This window comes from Meles meles, chromosome 7 (genome assembly GCF_922984935.1).
Source record: "Meles meles chromosome 7, mMelMel3.1 paternal haplotype, whole genome shotgun sequence".
Classification (NCBI taxonomy): Eukaryota; Metazoa; Chordata; class Mammalia; order Carnivora; family Mustelidae; genus Meles; species Meles meles.
The window spans coordinates 93,662,363-93,680,429 of record NC_060072.1 but is presented as its reverse complement, the minus strand read 5'-3'; the positions used below and the strand labels follow the sequence as shown (position 1 = coordinate 93,680,429).

Below are 18,067 nucleotides of genomic sequence, written 5' to 3'. Positions count from 1 at the left end.
ATCAATCTTGTCAGTGTCTAGTAATTTTTTCATTTTCCTACAATGTGAAAATTTCCAGCTTTCTGATCCTTTGTTTTGAAGCTGGAATTGATTTTATTCACTTTAAAATTCATCTTTGTATTTGGTTGGTGATGATGAAGTATTCTTTGGTTTTCATTTTTTCTGTTTTTTTTTTTTTTTTTCCTTCAGTGTTTTATCCTTTTGGTATCATTATTAGTTAACAAATTAAATGATCATATTTATCCATCACTTACCCAGAAGTCCCTATTTAAATCTTTAATCATGCAAAATAGTTCTGTATTTGACTATATTATGAAAAGGTTAGGAAAGAGTTGAGTTTAGGCATGGTTGTCCTTTAAAAAAATTTCATTACTTTAAGGAGGAAAGGCACCTGTTTATTATTTTTCACTCAGTAAAAGGGAAAGTAATGGTATGAGGGTAGGTTTTGTGATGAACATTAAAATTTTTTGAAAGAAGCCCACGTTGGCAAATTCCAGATGCAGTATAATTGACTAGACTAGTCAGGGGAAAATATTATTCCTGAGTGTCTTCATTCTTTTACTTTGATAGAAATTTCATTCTTTTGATTGAATCCTCAAAAGCTTGCTTCACTTGCTTGTTTCTCAGGATATAAATAAAAGGATTAACACAGGGGGCCCAGAATTAATGAGTACTGATACTCCTCTATTAATGGCCACTTTCTCCTTTGCTGAAAACTTGATACAGATGAAGATGCAACTGCTATTGTGATAGAGATTACAATTATGTAGGAGGAGCAGGTGGAAAAGGCTGTCTTCCCCCTCTGTTGAGCGGAAGGAAATCTTAAGATAGTCTTGATAATGTAAATACAAAGTAACATCACATGAACGAGGGTAATAATTAACGCTAGTGAAGCATAAGTAATGATTGTTTCCTTTATGAACCATGTATCTTAACATGAAGTTTTCAGGAGAGGAGATGCATCGAAGCCAGAATGATCAATCACAGTGGAATCACAAAATTCCACCTGAAAGCTCACACAAAGTGGAGCAAATGTGATTAGTAAATAAGTCAGGCAACAGCCGAGGACAAGGATAATACAGACCCATTCATTCATCATGGTCACAAAATGCAGGGGTTTACATAGAGTCCCAAAGTGATCATGTGACATGGCAATCAAGAGACAGAAATGTGTCACTCCAAAACGTATGAAAAAAATATCTGAGGAGCACAACCACTGTAAGTAATAGTACTATCTGTTATCACCAGTTGATATGCTATAAAGGAATCTGGGAACACAAATGCTTTTGAGTGAGACTTCTAAGAACAAGAAATTTCCAAGAAAAAAAAAATACATGGGAATTTTAAAGTAAGAATCAATAAATGAAAGTATGATGATAGTCCAATTTCCTCTTATAGTCAACATGTGGTTGGTAAGTAGAAAGTGAAAAGAACTTTCATTGTGGATTATTGGTCAATCCCAAAGGATGAATTGGTTACAGCATAGTGTATGGTTTCTCACTGCTAACTTCTGACTTGCCTCTGATCAGCAAGGACAATTTGAGAAATTGAATCTTGATAAGAGGGGTCTCTCAATATCACTTGACAATGAGCAATAGGTGAAGCATAAAGAAAAGCAAGATCATATATGATTTTTTTTTTTTTTTTACTTAATTACCTGCACAGTCAGTATAATTTTGGTTCTTTTTTTGCTTCTATTACCAGGAGAGATTTGTCTAATAACTCTTGTTATTGCATTCTTAGCACTTCTTCATTTTGTTTTTTCTTTCTAGGAAGAGTTAGTTCAACTAAATGAATATTCTTTTTTTTTTTAAGATTTTTTATTTATTTATTTGACAGAGAGAGAGAGAGATCACAAGTAGGCAGAGAGGCTGACAGAGAGAGAGGAGGAAGCAGGCTCCCTGCGGAGCAGAGAGCCCAATGTGTGACTCGATCCCAGGACCCTGGGATCATGACCTGAGCCGAAGGCAGCGGCTTAATCCACTGAGCCACCCAGGTGCCCTAAATGAATATTCTAAAGCAACTTTTTTTCTTTTTCTTCAACTTCCATTATTTTACTTGATCTTAGGAGATGTGATTGACTAACCTGAGGGGTACACTTGGGCTGAAAACAGAAGAATATTTCTGGCTTAGGTCCCCACTTTTATCCACTGGAATGAGTATCCTTCAGTACTCTTCTTAATTTCTCCATGACAGTTTTCATATTTGGAGACACTTGCCCTAACCCAGTGTGATCTTCATAGTTCTGTGAATACTATTATAATTTATTTATTTATTTGTATTCTTTTTTTTTAAGTTTTTGTTTAAGTTTCAGTTAGTTAACATACAGTGTAGTATTAGTTTTGGGTGAACAATTTAATGATTCAGCACTTACATGTAACACCCAGTGCTCCTCACAACAAGCATTCTCCTTAATCCCCATCACCTATTTAACCCAAACTCCACCCTCCTCCATTCTATTAGAATTTAAACTTGATAGCAAATACAAGTGACATTCTTCAATCCCCAACCTTTTTTTTTTAACATTTGAAATGCAAATACTGAGATAGTAGTGATGTTTTCATTATTTAGATCATCAATTTATCTAGAATTTTCCTTCTCTTACCATTATTAGACTTGAAGACATTTTTGTATTTTTCTATTTACTTATTTAAAGGGCTACAACAGAAATTCTTTAAGTGAAAATTCATCCCTTGACTTTAGGTCCTTTCTCTTGGATCTTGAAACTTCTTTACAAGTATTGGTCTTCACAACATAGCATAGGAATCTTTGCATATTTGGTTATTTTGATCCTCATCCAGGAAGAAGTGTTGGATACAGGCTATCTTCACAGAAATTACATGCTTTTAGACAGCTTGTCTCAAGTTGGAATTTTCTGTGATTCTGGTTTTAGTGTCACTGAGGCAAAAGTCAAGTTGACTATCCCAGGCACATTATTATTGCATTACTTTTTTTTTTATTTTTAAAGATTTTATTTATTTATTTGACAGAGAGAGATCACAAGTAGGCAGAGAGGCAGACAGAGAGGGAGGAAAGGAAGCAGGCTCCCTGCTGAGCAGAAAGCCTGATGCAGGGCTGGATCCCAGGACCCTGTGATCCTGACCTGAGCCAAAGGCAGAGGCTTTAACCCACTGAACCACCCACACACCCCTGCATTGTTTTTAATTCTATCCAGTTTACCCCTGACAGTCTCCACTCAACCATGCCAGCATGTCACCTCTCATTCACTGCTTGATTAATAACAATAAGGTTCATTGTACTAGCCAGTGATTTATGACTACATTTTCTCTTTTTATGTGTGTATTTTGGTTATCTAAATTTTAAGCATCTCTAAGATTACTAATTTAGTTGTCCTATTTTCCTTTTCTCATATAGATAAAGTGGAATTCTAAGAAAATATATTTATAACACAAAGAAGATTAATCATAAAAATGAACATAATTAATCACAGTGCATGATAAAAATGCCAACATGTTTCCAATAATCAATTTTCTATTTCCTGAATATTCCATTTTCCTATCCTCCTTCTCCACCATACTATCTATAGCATCTGTTTTCTACATCATTTTACCCATGCTCTTAAAAATATAGCCATATTTTATTACTATATCACTGTCCAGTTTTCCCAGCACCATTTATTGAAGAGACTGTCTTTTTTCCATTGTATATTTTATCCTGTTTTGTCAAAGATAATTAGACCATAGAGTTGAGGGTCCATATCTGGGCTCTCTCCACTCTGTTCCACTGGTCAATGTGTCTGTTTCTATGCCCGTACCATGCTGTCTTGGTGATCACAGCTTTGTAGTAAAGCCTGAAATCGGGTAATGTGATGCCGCCAGTTTTGTTTTTGTTTTTCAACATTTCCTGAGCATTTTGGGGTCTCTTCTGATTCCATACAAATTTTAGGATTATTTGCTCCAGCTCTTTGAAAAATACCACTGGAATTTTGATTGGAATGGCGTTAAAAGTATAGATTGCTCTAGGCAGTATAGACATTTTAACGTTTATTCTTCCAATCCAAGAGCATGGAACAGTCTTCCATCTTTTTGTGTCATCTTCAATTTCTTTCATGAGTGTTCTGTAGTTCCTCGAGTATAGGTCCTTTCCCTCTTTGGTTAGGTTTATTCCGAGGTATCTTATGGTTCTTGGTGCTATAGTAAATGGAATCGATTCTCTAATTTCCCTTTCTGTATTTTCATTGTTAGTGTATAAGAAAGCCACTGATTTCATTACATTGACTTTGTATCCTGCCACGTTACTGAATTGCTGTATGAGTTCTAGTAGTTTGGGGGTGGAGTCTTTGGGGTTTTCCATATAAAGAATCATGTCATCTGCGAAGAGAGAGTTTGACTTCTTCCTTGCCAATTTGGATACATTTTATTTCTCTTTGTTGTCTGATTGCCTTTGCTAGAACTTCTAATACTATGTTGAACAAGAGTGGTGAGAGTGGGCATCCTTGTCGTGCTCCTGATCTCAACGGGAAGGCTGCAAACTTTTTCCCATTGAGGGTGATATTTGCTATGGGTCTTTCATAGATAGATTTTATGAAGTTTGGGAATGTTCCCTCTATCCCTATACTTTGAAGCGTTTTCATCAGGAACGGATGCTGGATTTTGTCAAATGCTTTTTCTGCATCAATTGAGAGGACCATGTGGTTCTTCTCTCTTCTCCTATTGATTTGTTCTATCACATTGATTGATTTGTGTATGTTGATCCATCCTTGTAACCCAGGGATGAATCCCACCTGGTCATGGTGGATAATCTTTTAAATGTGCTGCTGGATCCTGTTTGCTAGGATCTTGTTGAGAATCTTAGCATCCATATTCATCAGTGATATTGGTCTGAAATTCTCCTTTTTGGTAGGGTCTTTGCCTGGTTTGGGGATCAGGTTAATGCTGGCTTCATAAAAAGAGTCTGGAAGTTGTCCTTCTGCTTCAATTTTTTGGAACAACTTCAGGAGAATTGGGGTTATTTCTTCTATGAAAGTTTGGTAGAATTCCCCAGGGAATCCGTCAGGTCCTGGGCTCTTGTTTTTGGGGAGGTTTTTGATAACTGCTTCAATCTCGTTACTAGATATCGGTCTATTCAGGTTGTCAATTTCTTCCTGGTTCAATTTTGGGAGTTTATGGTTTTCCAGGAATGCATCCATTTCATCTAGCGATATGTAGAAGAATGAAACTCAACCATTCTCTTACACCGTAAACAAAGATAAACTCGAAATGGATAAAAGACCTCAACGTGAGACAGGAATCCATCAGAATCCTAGAGGAGAACATAGGCAGTAACCTCTTCGATATCAACCACAGCAACTTCTTTCAAGATATGTCTTCAAAGGCCAAGGAAACAAAAGCGAAAATGAACTTTTGGGACTTCATCAAGATCAAAAGCTTCTGCACAGCAAAGGAAACAGTCAACAAAACAAAGAGGCAACCCACGGAATAGGAGAAGATAACTGCAAATGACAGTACAGACAAAAGGTTGATATCCAGGATCTATAAAGAACTTCTCAAACTCAACACAAAAAACAGATAATCATATCAAAAAATGGACAGAAGATATGAACAGACACTTCTCCAATGAAGACATACAAATGGCTATCAGACACATGAAAAAATGTTCATCATCACTAGCCATCAGGGAGATTCAAATTAAAACTACATTGAGATACCACCTGACACCAGTTAGAATGGCCAAAATTAGCAAGACAGGAAACAACGTGTGTTGGAGAGGATGTGGAGAAAGGGGAACCCTCTTCCACTGTTGGTGGGAATGCAAGTTGGTGCAGCCACTTTGGAGAACAGTGTGGAGATTCCTCAAGAAATTAAAAATAGAGCTTCCCTATGACCCTGCAATTGCACTGCTGGGTATTTACTCCAAAGATACAGAAGTAGTGAGAAGAGCCATCTGTACACCAATGTTTCTGGCAGCAATGGCCACGGTCGCCAAACTGTGTAAAGAACCAAGATGCTCAACAGACGAATGGATAAGGGAGATGTGGTACATATACACAATGGAGTATTATGCCTCCATCAGAAAGGATGAATACCCAACTTTTGTAGCAACATGAATGGGACTGGAAGAGAATATGCTGAGCAAAATAAGTCAAGCAGAGAAAGTCAAGTATCATATGGTCTCACTTATTTGTAGAGCATAACAAAGAACACGGTGGACATGAGGAGATGGAGAGGAGAGGGAGTTGAGGGAAACTGGAAGGGGAGATGAACCATGAGAGACTATGAACTCTGAAAAACAACCAGAGCATTATGAAGTGGGTGGGGGTGGGAGGTTGAGGAACTAGGTGGTGGGTAATAGGGAGGGCACGTACTGCATGGAGCACTGGGCGTGGTGAAAAAACAATGAACACTGTTCTGCTGAAAATAAACAAATAAAAAAATATAGCCATATTTTATATCCATTACATTTAAGAAATTTAATAAGATCCAATGCAGGAAGGTAATAGTATTTTAATTACATGCTCTTGTTAAAAAATGTGTGGAATGATAATTGTGAATATTCCAAAGACAGACTTTGCTTTTTAAATAATTTGACTTGTGGGTCTGTTGTCTTTAGCTCTTCTGCTGTCTAGTGTGGATATCGACCAAAACCTGTATCCATCCATCTTTTTTTTTTTTTTCCTATTCTGAGTGAGAAACACTGTTGCTTCATCTTTCATGAATACTCAACAAGCCCCTTTACTAATCCTTCTTATTCCACATTGTTTTCTGGTAAAATCTTGTCTCAAAGGCAGTAAGGATTAGTTTGACTGGTGAGAAAATTTAAGTCTAACACGATTTTGAATTAGACTGAATTTGCCCCTTGTATTTTAAGTCATTCCCTTTCTGTAACAATTTTCCACTCGGCTTGTTTGGCCCAAGACAGGGAACTTCACTGGGCATCACGCTGTTGAATCTTCCTTTATATTTGTTTGTATGGGCCTCATTTTGTCATACGAACCCACATGAAGAATAAAAATAACAAGTTACTGAACATTACTGAAGTTTATGTCCTGCTTTATTTTTGCTAATGGCCATCTTTGACTGCTTAGTGTTTTATTAGAGGAGGAAGGACGCCAGATGTCAGGGATTCTGCCATTCACGAGTAGGTTAGTATTTGATACATAGCTTTTCCTCAGCTACTACTAACTTATTTGTGTTAGAAGCTACTCAGATGTTTCCACTCTTTGATCAGTGTGCTAGGGCTGTAGATTTTCCTTTCGGAAGACCATAACTCATGATAGCCCTAGGATTTATAAGCATGATCAAAAAGGGTGTTTTGGACTTGATTTAAGGATAAGACTGTATGTCAATATAATTATACCCTCAAATTTATTGCTGAAACCCTCAAAGAATGATCAAAATGCCAATTTGTGCTGTAGAATAGCATTGTCTCTCCATTCCATTCATCATCTCTTCGGCAATCTCCTGAATCTCCTCAACATCCAAGGACTCACAGTGATTAGTGGGAGGAAATAGAGGAAAATCTGACCCTCAAAGTTTTACTGTCTGATGAATGATTTGCTGTGTGTAATTCCAATCCTTCATTTTCTTTTGGTAAAAGTTCAGATACTTGACCTCTTATTGCTATTGTCTATATATCTACTGAAGGACTGAAGAATTTCCACTCACCCTTGCAAGATTTTATTCCCACGTGTTCCTCCCCATTTCTTTGCTCAGTCCAAATTGTCTGACCAATAGCTGCTAACCCATAGCTTCAGGCTTACAATCCCTGCATTCCGTTCCATGATTAACACTACCCTAATTTACCCATACTTACTGAGAATTTGAGTGGCAAACACTTATCAGTGAAATACTGACCTTTGTTAAGCCTTTTCAAAAATCTTCCCTGGAAATCTTCAACCTTCTTACTAAGTTAATAACGGTGTTCTTTAGTTGTCCTTATGTTGAAACCTTTAAATAAAAACTTGAGCTAATGGGTTTTGTTTTTTTTCTTCTTTTTACTAATATAAATTTTTTGAGGGTAAGGCAGTAGGAAGAAAGCTAATTCTGATAATCTTATATTTACTAAAATGTAAAGCCAACTGTGCTCATGAATGTAACTTATTTCTAGGTCTGTACCATTGAAAAATAGTTTAAAAGTACTGTGAATTCACTTTATGAAATTTGCAAATTATTTCTACACAAAGATTAAAGGATAAACACAAAATACACCCCAAATTGGGTGCTACTCTAACCTTGAGTTATTTCATCATTGTTTTTCTTCCTAAAAATTTTCAAACTTAAATATTTAAAGTGTCATACTTAGTTTTCTGATAGTAATTCATAGCTTCTGTTGAGAATTTCACCAAAAATGTCTTTAGGTCCCTTGTGCAAGTAAAGGTCAAAGTGGAAGATTTTTTTCGTTTTTAAAATTTTTAAAATTTAAATTCGATTAGCCATGGTATAGTACATCATTAGTTGTTGATATAATGTTCAATGACTTATTAGTTGAATATAACACTCAGTGTTCATCATATCACATGCCCTCTTTAATTCCCATCATTTTTAGTAGAGATATATAAGTACAGTGACTATGTGTTTTCAGAAACCCCCATTCACGAAGCCCTGACAATGCAGAGATCTTAAACATGTTTTCTTCAGATAAAATCACTAAATATTTTTTCCCATTGTAAAGTTAGGAAATAAGTTCTTTGCATTTAGTAGATTAAGGAAAAGTAAACACTGGCAGTGAGGCAAATGAATACCAAAAATGGATTATGGAAAAGTTGATGGCCTGATCTTTTCTAGACATGAAGATAGGATACCCTGTAATTTTTAAACTACCAATGACTTCTATCATATTTGGTGAATATGCTATGGGTACATAAGAATAAAGTGAAATAAAAAAAGCAAGAGGGTTCTTTATGATTATTGTATAAATGCTGGTAATGGACCTTTTATTGAACTCTGACACACACGAAAATACATACAGTAGTGGGACCATTTCCCTAGAAACATAGAAGCATAACTGTAGCATTAAATATATAAAGAAGCACAACAATGATATTAAAACAAAGCAAATGCCTGGCTTCTCTTCTAAGGCAATTGGATGTAAGAACTTGATTTTTCATTTTTGTTTTAATTTTTTACGTTAAAAATTTAGAAGATTTTATAAAGGAACAATACATAAAAATGCACATATTTTAACTGCACATTACAATGAATTTTCATTAACTGAACTTTATATAGATACCTAGCAACAACAGAACAGAACAGTACCATCACCTGGAATATTTCCCTAGTGCTTACTTAGTCAGATAATTATTGAACATCCAACTACTCACTCTTTCATATCTACTGCCAGGAAAATCACAGCCATGATTGGTAATAATATAGATTATCCATGTTTTTGTATTTATATTACTGGAGTCATGTAACATGAAACATTTTATGTCTGACTCTTTTCAGTCAGTATGAGATAGAGAGATTGTCCTGTATTATTGCATGTGATTGTAGACCATTCATTCTTATTGCTTTATAATTTCTTTTATGTAAATTAACTATATTTTATATATCCATACTATACTGCTTTTCTGCCTTTGTTTAGTTTTCAGTTTCATGCTATTATAAATGGTATTTCTATGATCATTCAAGCACATATATTTTCTTCTTGATTTTGGTATGATAGACTTTTTCTTTTTTTAATTAAAAGTTTTATTTGATATAACTATAAGTACATATGCACTTGTAATAAGTAACAGAGAGAACTCATGCATGCTTTACCCAGTTTCTTGCAATGGTCACATCTTATGAGATACAATCTCACAACCAGGACATAGGCAACCACGCAACCTAAGTGCAGGAAAATTTCATTATCACAGTATCCCTCATTTTGCTCTTTTTTGGCCACTCAAGCCTCCATTCCCTTAGGTCTTCTATCACTGCCATTCATTAATTTTGTAATGTTGTAATTCTGTAATTTACAATTACAATTTTAAAAATTCTGTAATTTGTAAAATTCTGTAATTTTGTAATTTTGGTATATATAAGCAAGTCAATAGTGTATATGAATGATGGGATTGGCTTTTGAACTTGGCATAATTGCCTGGAGAAGTATGCAGTTCTATGCAATTCAGTGGGTTTTTGTCCTTACAACTTCAGCTTTTTAATTTGTTCATTTTTTTGGTTTTATTTAAATTCAATTTAGTTAGCATATATTGTATTATTCATTTCAGGGTAGAATTTAGTGCTTCATCAGTTGCAAGTAACACCGAGTGCTCATTACATCAAGTGCCCTCCTTAATGCCCATCAACCCAGTTACCCCATCGCACCCCCCACCTCCCATCCAGCAGCCCTCAGTTTGTTCTCTACAGTTAAGAGTCTCTTATGGTTTGTCACCCTCTCTGTTTTTAACCTATTTTATTTTTTCTTCCCTTCCCCTATATTCATCATTTTTGTTTCTTAAATTCCACATATGAATGAGTGAAATCATATGATCAGAATTCAGTGGTTTTTAAACCATATACATAGTTGTGCATTCATCAACATAATAAACTTCAAAATGAAAGAGAATAAAGTTATATAAGATAACTATAGTGAAAATATAGTTAAAGCATCATTAAAAGAATTAAAATGTTAAAACAGGAAATATTCACTTAATGCAAAAGGAAGCATTGAAAGAGAAATGGAATAGGAAAGAGTATGTTATACATATAAAGAGCAAAAAAGAAAGTGGTAGAGGTATATCCAACTATATCAATAATAACATTATATTTGAATGGATCCAACTATCCAATTAAAAAGGCAGAGGATTTCAGTATGGAGTAATGAAAAAAAAAAGTACCACTTTATACTGTATACAGAAGATACATAATAGATTCAAAAACATAAATAAGTTGAAAGTGAAAGAGTAAAAAAGATAAATTTAAAACATATATGAACCTAACAACGGAGCTTCAAAATACATAAAGCAAAAACTGACAAATGAAAAGAGGAATAGACAGTTCAACAATAATAATTGGAGACTTCAATACTCTATTTTCACAAATGGATAGAGCAACTAGGTTAAAGATAAACAAGGATAAAAAAAAGTCTTATAAAACAATCATACTTAATAATCAAATCTAGAATACTCAAACCCAAAACATCAGAATAAGAATTCTTCTCAACCCTTGGTATTAGTGATTTCCTTTACTGAAAAATTATTTCCATATATTTAGTTTTTGCTATTATACACTCTTCCACAATTTTTTGGTTGAATTTGTACTTTTTCTTATTTCTTAAAATGGATATTTAGATCACTGATTTTAGTGTTTCTTCTTTTTTAAAATACAAATACCTAAACTATATATTTCTTTCCAAGCACACGTTTATCTGTATCACACAGGCTTTGTATTCATATAATAGAATACAAAATATTTTCTAATTTCCATTTTGAGTTCCTTTTTTACAGAAAGGCTTTTAAGGTGTATGCTATTTAGTTTCTGAATATATTTGAGATTTTCAGTGTATCTTCATATTGATAGCTTACTCATAACTTCAATTTTATAAACACTTTTTCTTTTAAAATTAGTGTGCAGTTTTCAGGGTTTTTTGCAAAATATTTCATTCTGATGATTAGGTCTAGTTTGGTGCATGAGTTGTTTAGACTTCTGTGTCATACTAATGCTTAGATCAGTTTGCTCTATGCAATGCTGAGATAAAATGTTAAATCACCCATTATGATTATGGATTTTTCCATTTTGTCCTATGTGACTTTTATATTCTCAAGTTATATGATAAAGTGTACAAAATTTAGAAATTTTATATCTTCTTAATGAATAGAAGCATTTTTTCAACTGTTTTTACCTCGCCTTGCTAGTTCTGGTTTTCAAACGTATTAGACACATGAATCCTAGGAGTGGGAAATATAATATATTTTCAGATGAAGAAGATTTCTTTTCTTTTGAGGTAATAATTTGAAATACATTTATCCCCAATTACATAATTTGCCACTATATCTCTGTTCCAGAGTTTAAATCCTATTGCACTTATGCTTTAGATGTATAGCATCATTTTCTCTAGCTATTAATAAGGAATCCTATACTGTTTATAATAATGAATTGTTTTCCATAAAAATAATTGCATTTCTCTCTTTTATTATTTTTTTGTATGATCTTATGACTTTTTTATGTGCCTAAATTGTCAGTTCTTTTTATGAAATCCTGATGGATTTCAATGGGTTTGGTGCATCTTAGGGTACCAGATAAAGCTAAGAATTTTACTCTTTGAACAAATCTTTACGTTATACTCTTTCTTTCTTTCTTTCTTTCTTCCTTCCTTCCTTCCTTCCTTCCTTCCTTCCTTTCTTTCTTCCTTCCTTCCTTCTTTCCTATCTTTCTTTCTGTCTTTCTTCCTTTTTCTTTCTTTTCGTTTTTATTTAAATTCCAATTAGTTAACATGCAGTGTAATATTAGTTTCATGTGTACAATTTAGTGATTTAACATTTTATGTTCTTAATACTGCCAGTATGGTCTTGTATTAAATTCTACTTTAATTTGCATAGCACAATGGGTGTTTTCCTTTATATTAAAAAAGAATATCAGATTAACTTACAAACCAGAGAACAGGAATTTGTCTGTAACCAGTTCCTCACTCATTAGCAATCAAACGTTCTAGAACACCTACCTGTTTAAAAACAGGCAAAAATAAACTATGTGTAATAAATATAACCAGTCAATTCATATCTTCCAATCTGAACCTTTTTGATTACAAAGTTTCCAAGTAGTCTTTATGAACAGATTAGTTGGTTATTCCCCTCTTTTTTTAAAGTTCATACCCTAAACTAGCTACATTAAACCAATAAATAGAAGGTCAATGTATATAATAAAAATGTGCTATTATCTATTTTGGTTTATAAAGTATAAAATTAGAAATGTTAATATTTTGTTAGTGAGGGAGAATCAAATGTCAGCTTTCAATAATCTTAATCTTCAGACTATAATATTGAATTTTATTTTAATTTTGAAACAGTTCCAATATCTAAATTCCTAGGATAAAACAGATGTTTTTATATACATGAGACAAGATACAACTTAAGGATTAGTAAATGTACTCGATTTTTAAAAAAGTTAAAATTTCCAGTAGTACTTAAGAAGAACTAGTCTCAATAATTTTCATCTTGGATGGTCTCTTCAGTTAATGTGGCTTTGGGCAAAAAATGATAGGCTACTTTTATATGGTTGCTGGGTAAGCTGTAGTTGGAATGACTCAGCCAAACAGCACTTGAGAGTCTATCCAAATTTAGGGAGGGTGCCTTACACTTAAGGCACATACTTAAGCCAAATGATGGACAAATCACATGGATCTCCTTACTTCAAAATCAGTAGCCCTAGGAAATATACTACTGTGGCTTGAATTTGAATTGCACATATACAATTTGGGGTTCGGGAGTAAAGTATTTTTCCAACAGTTGAGGTGATATTTGAGATTTATAGGAATTGGTGGGGTGAACAAAATTTTCTATTAAATGACAAACAAGTGGATTTCCAATTTGTTATAAAATACTGATGTTGTTTTAACTTGAGTTGTGTGATATCTAGACAGGCTTCCCCAAATTTTCATTCTTTCAAAATCTGTTTTGATGTATAGTCATGGACAAGAGGGAAGATTGTAGAGGGATGGACTAATTCAATTCTTCAGGTTGGCCAAGATTAAAATTACTCTCTGGAGACATCTTGGTAGATGAAGACAATGTATCTGTTTAGCAACTTGCCTCTCATTATTTCTTCCCAAATGATACAAAACTGTAAAAATGGAAAAGTAGATTCTATACCAGAGATGAGCAAACTTTTACTGTAAAAGACTATGTAGTATCTGTTGGCCATCTGGATGTCTTCTTTGCAGAAATGTCTGTTCATGTCCTCTGCCCATTTCTTGATTGGATTGTTTGTTCTTTGGGTGTTGAGTTTGCTAAGTTCCTTATAGATTTTGGATACTAGCCCTTTATCTGATATGTCGTTTGCAAATATCTTCTCCCATTCTGTCAGCTGTCTTTTGGTTTTGTTAACTGTTTCCTTTGCTGTGCAAAAGCTTTTGATCTTGATGAAATCCCAATAGTTCATTTTCGCCCTTGCTTCCCTTGCCTTTGCCGTTGTTCCTAGGAAGATGTTGCTGCGGCTGAGGTCGAAGAGGTTGCTGCCTGCGTTCTCCTCAAGGATTTTGATGGATTCCTTTCACACATTGAGGTCCTTCATCCATTTGGAGTCTATTTTCGTGTGTGGTGTAAGGAAGTGGTCCAATTTCATTTTTCTGCATGTGGCTGTCCAATTTTCCCATCACCATTTATTGAAGAGGCTGTCTTTTTTCCATTGGACATTCTTTCCTGCTTTGTCGAAGATTAGTTGACCATAGAGTTGAGGGTCGATTTCTGGGCTCTCTATTCTGTTCCACTGGTCTATGTGTCTGTTTTTGTGCCAGTACCATGCTGTCTTGATGATGACAGCTTTGTAATAGAGCTTGAAGTCCGGAATTGTGATGCCACCAACTTTGGCTTTATTCTTTAATATTCCTTTGGCTATTCGAGGTCTTTTCTGGTTCCATATAAATTTTAGATGGCCAACAGACACATGAAAAAGTGCTCCACGTCACTCGGCATCAGGGAAATACAAATCAAAACCACAATGAGATATCACCTCACACCAGTCAGAATGGCTAAAATTAACAAGTCAGGAAATGACAGATGCTGGAGAGGATGTGGAGAAAGGGGAACCCTCCTCCACTGTTGGTGGGAATGCAAGCTGGTCCAACCACTTTGGAAAACAGCATGGAGGTTCCTCAAAATGTTGAAAATAGAACTACCCTATGACCCAGCAATTGCACTACTGGGTATTTACCCTAAAGATACAAACATCGTGATCCGAAGGGGCACGTGTACCCGAATGTTTATAGCAGCAATGTCTACAATAGCCAGACTATGGAAAGAACCTAGATGTCCATCAACAGATGAATGGATCAAGAAGATGTGGTATATATACACAATGGAATACTCTGCAGCCATCAAAAGAAATGAAATCTTGCCATTTGCGATGACGTGGATGGAACTAGAGCGTATCATGCTTAGTGAAATAAGTCAATCGGAGAAAGACAACTATCATATGATCTTCCTGATATGAGGACATGGAGAAACAACATGGGGGGGGTAGGGGGATAGGAGAAGAATAAATGAAACAAGATGGGATTGGGAGGGAGACAAACCATAAATGACTCTTAATCTCACAAAACAAACTGGGGGTTGCTGGGGGGAGGTGGGATTGGGAGAGGGGGAGCGGGCTATGGACATTGGGGAGGGGAGGCGAACCATAAGAGACTATGGACTCTGAAAAACAACCTGAGGGTTTTGAAGGGTCAGGGGTGGGAGGTTGGGGGAACAGGTGGTGGGTGATGGGGAGGGCACGTTTTGCATGGAGCACTGGGTGTTGTGCAAAAAGAATGAATACTGTTACGCTGAAAAAATTAATAAAAAGGGAAAAAAAAAGACTATGTAGTAAACGTTTTTGGCTTTTTGGGACATGAAGTCTCTGTTAAGCTACTCAACTCTGACATTAAAAGCAGCCATAGACAATATGGAGATGAGTAGGAATGGGCATGTTTCAATAAAACTTTATTTACTTGAACCAATGGTAGATAGATTTTACCCTCAGACCTTCATTTTCTGACTCTTGTTCTATAATGTAGTCCTTACTCTGCAGGTACTCCTAAGGGCTTTCCTGCTGTCTAGCTAGAAGGCTGTGGTTTGGAGAGATGTTAACAAGGTCTCTTCTCTTTCTCTGGGCCCAAACTGCAAGGCTGCAGACTGGTTGGCCTCTACTATCTCTGTTGAACTCTCAGCTTTATCACTGGTAAACCTGCAAGTGTTCAGTCAATTCCTCAGCCAAGGCATAAATGAATAACCTCTGCCCATATCCCAGGTCAATACAGTACTGACCTGAGCTTACTGACCAGTGCAGCTGACTTGATCTTTGCCAACTCAAGCTCGAGAGACAATCATTTTGAGCTTAGTCTCTATCTCATACTGTGGACTGAGCGAGTGCTAATTGTGGACATATTTTTTTGACTATTCCTTTTATAGAAAGATCTGTTTTTGAGCTTCTTGTTATCAAATTTCTTCTTAAATTTGATTCAGTTTTATGATGATTTAAAGCAAAAAACATGGGCTCAAAGTAATTACGCTGACACAGCTGGAAGCAAAAGTCCTTTTATTTTTAATTCTGTTTCATTCTTTGTGATTGTGCATGCATGTATGAATGTTTGCATGCTATTGTCAAGCAGGTGTGGTTTAAATTTTTCTGTTTCTTTAAGAAAATCTAAATATTCTGGTTTCCTTATATCTTTTGTGTATCATATTTGTTTCCACATTCCTGGTATTTATTTTCTTACTTTGATTATATTTCAATTTTACTTAATATGCCCATTTTGAGTTTATTTTAAAGCTCATCTTATTAATATCTTAAAACAAAGATGATATATTTTTCCCATATTTCACGTGTTTCTTTTGGCACATTTATATGTGCAAATTAAAAGAGTTTAGAAAAAGTATTGATCTAAAAATTTCATGTACCCACAGACACTATATTTAATATGTTATATATTTTCTTTTTGAATAATAAAGAAAAGCTTAGTGAGAGATGAGAGAGGATTTTATTTTTTGGAAACAAATTCTCATGTTCCTTTAATGGAGGAAACAGTTTGATTGAGATTAAAGAGAGAAAGAAATTATTTGTTTCAGGTAGGTTCAAAAATCAAGATTTAAACGATTTTGAGGTTAGTTAACCTTAGTGAACTAGTTAGGACTTCCAGGAAAAAAAAATGCTATGGAACAAGTCATTGCTCTCATTGAGTTTTCAAATTCCATGTGTTCTTACTTGTGTAAGAGAAGTGCAATTTTTTTGATTGTGTCACTGAAAGCTTGTTTCACTTGCTTGTTCCTCAAAGTATAAATGAAAGGGTTCAGCAAAGGGGCAACAGATGTGGTGAGCACCGATACTCCTTTATTGATGTCCACTTCTTCTTTGGCGGAAGGCTTGACGTAGATGAAAATACAACTGCCATATGTGATGGTAACAACAATCATGTGAGAAGAACAGGTAGAGAAAGCTTTTTTCCTTTGAGAAGCAGAAGGGAATCTTAGAATTGTCCTGATGATAAATGTGTAGGAAAGAATGACACCTATCAGAGTAAAATGAATGTCAACACTGCACAGATTATAACCATCTGCTCTATAAACCAAGTATCTGAGCATGAAATCTTAAAAAGAGGAGATGCATCACAGCCAAAATGGTCAATAGCGCTGGAGTCACAGAATTCCAGCTGGAGGCCCATACCGAGGGGTGTGATAATGATCATCAGTCCAGAGATCCAGCAGCAGAGGATGAGAATGGTATAGACTTTGTTGTTCATGATGGTCACATAATGAAGGGGTTTGCAGATGGCCACATAGCGGTCATAGGACATGGCTAACAGGAGAAAAAATTCTGTGGCCCCAAAAAGCCCAATAAAAAATATTTGACTAGCACAAGCATTATAAGTAATGGTTTTGTCTCCTGTTGATATACTGTACAGGAATCTGGGAATACATACTGTGGTGAATGATATTTCTAAGATGGAGAAATTTCGAAGAAAAAAATACATAGGAGTTTTAAGATGAGAGTCCATGAATGTCAGAATAATAATGGTCAGATTTCCAGTAATACTCAGCACATAGGTGAGAAATAGGAACATAAAAAGGAAAACTTGCAGCTGGGGGTCCTCTGTAAGTCCCAGCAAAATGAATGTTGTTACTGCTGTGTGATTTCTCATTGCTACTTTTGATGTTTTAGGCAATCTACATGTAAAAAGTCAAAGAGAAATTATCTAAACAGAAGAAAGGAAACAAGGGAAATGCGAAGAAACAGAAAACAATAAAGCAAGAGAGAAGTTGAAAGGAATCAAGAGCTGATTCTTAGAAGGGATAAATAACAATTGATAAAAATGTTGTGGGACTGAGTTGGAAAAAAAGAAAAGAAAAGATTTATCAGGAATAAGAGCAATAACATCATTAGAGATTATACAGATATTAAGAAGAATCAAATGAAATATTTTGAAAACATCTGCA

The 18,067-nt window shown here is 35.1% G+C and overlaps 1 pseudogene; it reads right to left on the bottom strand.

Annotated features, from left to right (window-relative positions):
• Window positions 1-16,834: 16,834 nt before the first annotated feature.
• On the bottom strand, window positions 16,835-17,772 carry LOC123947062 (annotated as a pseudogene).
• Between the last annotated feature and the right edge of the window lie 295 nt (window positions 17,773-18,067).